The sequence below is a fragment of the Penaeus chinensis genome, chromosome 2, assembly GCF_019202785.1.
Source record: "Penaeus chinensis breed Huanghai No. 1 chromosome 2, ASM1920278v2, whole genome shotgun sequence".
In the NCBI taxonomy this organism is placed as follows: Eukaryota; Metazoa; Arthropoda; class Malacostraca; order Decapoda; family Penaeidae; genus Penaeus; species Penaeus chinensis.
Genome location: NC_061820.1, coordinates 19,486,284 through 19,488,783, shown reverse-complemented (window position 1 = coordinate 19,488,783; position 2,500 = coordinate 19,486,284). Strand labels below are relative to the sequence as shown.

The 2,500-nt window shown below is 46.8% G+C and overlaps 1 long non-coding RNA gene across 1 annotated transcript in view; it reads right to left on the bottom strand.

The window, feature by feature from the left end:
• Window positions 1-125, bottom strand: part of LOC125029710 — a 62,960-nt gene extending 62,835 nt beyond the window's left edge. The window contains exon 1 of the long non-coding RNA XR_007115217.1: window positions 1-125. This exon is cut by the window's left edge and continues 6 nt beyond it. This is a non-coding gene — a long non-coding RNA (uncharacterized LOC125029710).
• Window positions 126-2,500: the final 2,375 nt, after the last annotated feature.

The window sequence follows — 2,500 nt, the reverse complement described above, 5'->3', positions numbered from 1 at the left end:
GAAAGTTGCGCGATGATGTAGCTGGGGAGGAGGACGCTTCTCCACGTGTGTTCCGCTGGAGTAACTACAACTGGGCCAGCGGGCAGACGAGCGTGGACGTCGCCGCCGGCACCGCCACTCTTGTCATTACTGTGTACCTCAGTCCTTGCTTCTTGCTGCCTCCACATCCGCATGCAGCTTGTTATGATTCCCACCATGTTTGTGGATGAAATGTTGTTCGTATTGTGTGAGCTGTTTTCTGATACGTTTCCCGGTATTGCTTTGTCCGTGTCCCATTGGCCTTGAAATATTGCAATACGCACGACTCTCTCGCTACGAGAGACAAGTCGATTCGAATTGAGAAATAGCCGGCCCTTTCTAACGTTTCTCTCGCAGTTTAAAGAACTAAGTTGTAATAACTACCCTGTGCTTTGCACATCCAGAAACAACGTTATTGAGCAAATTATTTCTGTGGCTGTGTGGGGACGGCAGCAATAGTATATACGTGTCAAGCCTGTAGCTCCGGAAGTGGTCGCAGCCGGGGAAGGCGGAAGGGGGTTAATGTGATGGTGGAAGTGGGACATAAAGGGTAAACTCCACTATTTTCTATTTCTTGGTGCTTGGTGACGCAAGGATTGGTTCCGGTCGAGCTATTTAATGCAAGTTGCCTCCGCTCTCCAAGGAGTTGCCAACTTGGTGAATAGTGCTAAACTCTGTTTGAAATGGTTATAACGTTTTCTAAATGCTTAGAATTTCCGACGAATTGGAAAGCCGGTCTTTTCATGCCAATAGGCCTTTGTAAGGCAGGTTGTTCGAGGCCTCAGGCTTGTTATTACTTAAACTGGAATTATGGCACGTCGGTCTAAGCAAACAGAACTGATTCGTTGCTTGGAAAATGTATGTGCACCTGCAATTAACAAATCCGTGGAATAGTTCCATCTTTAAAAGGATTGCTTTTCTAATGTTCGTGAAACATTTGCCTTTACTTCCGTCTTTTCACAGTGGCTATTTTACCCTCTGTGAATCATAATTGTGTTCATTTATTTCTTATTTGTTCATCAGAACTACTATAATTGATTGTTGCCAGTCGATCTTCCAACAGCGGTCTGTGGATTTCAAAATATCCTGCTGATTTTATTGGAATCAGTCTATGAATTAACGATTGTATAATACGGAACTTTAGGTTTTGTGAACAATTGTATTATTAGTTTATATTTCGCTGCATTTAATTTTAATCAATATTGTCACTTGTTTTTCTCAAGCAGTTCCTGTGGTGAGTCGTTCCAAAAGTATAAGAATCTTAAGAAGCTGGAACGAGTTTATTTGAACACGGGAAGGGCAGCGTGTCTTTATCGCGAACGGAAGAAGGTTATGCTGTTGAAGGCCAAGGGGGGGGGGGGGGGTAAGCTATGTAAGGAAGAAGGGTCGCCAGCATACAACAGACCGTCTCCTGGCAAGAGTCGGTCAGGTTTCCCGTTGCTCCTCTGGCGCAGTGCGGCTCCCCGAGGCCAGTTGCTGTGGTAATTAAGCCAGCCCAGCAGCGGCGAGATCTTGATCAAATACAGCAAAGTCGGTTGGTAAGGAAACTCGAATTAGTCCCTCGCTGACTGCGGAAAGTGAATGGAGCATCGAGGACCCGGGGACTGCACGAGCGAGGACTTGATTACATAACGAGCCACTGGGACAAAGGGAGCGCCGGTCTGGGACAGGCGCGACGCCGCCGTCACCCAGATACTACGGAAAATCTGTTCAACTGGGAAGCTAATCAGTTTCAAATGGCTTTCTGTTCATGGGTGGCAGAATTGGATGGAGAAAAAACAGTATTGCGCGCGCGCACACACACACACACACACACACACACACACACACACACACACACACACACACACACACACACACTGTATAGTTGTATCTGCGAACAAGTATCACATAACTTCTGCTTTTTGGTTTGAATTGTCTGGGCAGCTCTTGCACGTTGCAAATTTCATGCACTCCAGAGAAGACACTACATAGTAAATTGAATGCGCTGAAAAGGAACTATTCTGCGTGATATGGGACACACATATTGTTAAAGATTTGTTATTGGTTGGTAAGACGGTAATATCTCACAAAGCTACACCACACAGTTCGTCCATAACGGAATTAGATTAACTTTGGCCACGCTAAGGAGGAGTTACTGTTTCTTCTTACAACGTTCCACTCCCTTTTATTCAACGTAGCATGTTCCAAGTAGATTCCTGTGTACTAATTTCTGATCCACATGGCAAATTCTTCCCTCCTCTTGCCAGGGCCCACGCAGGCAAATTGTGTGCCTCGTCGGCGCACATCTGGCGGTCGCACAATTACTGGCGTCATGAATGAGACCGTAATGGCGAGCGTAGTAACTCGCACTATCGCGGCCATGCACCGTGTCGGCCGCGCAGGTGGTTTCACGGCGAGAGGGGCGGGGGGGGGGGGGGGGTCTTGACACAAATAAGGGTCAAATGAAACTGAGAGAGGAACTCTTTCCTTCGAATGGAGA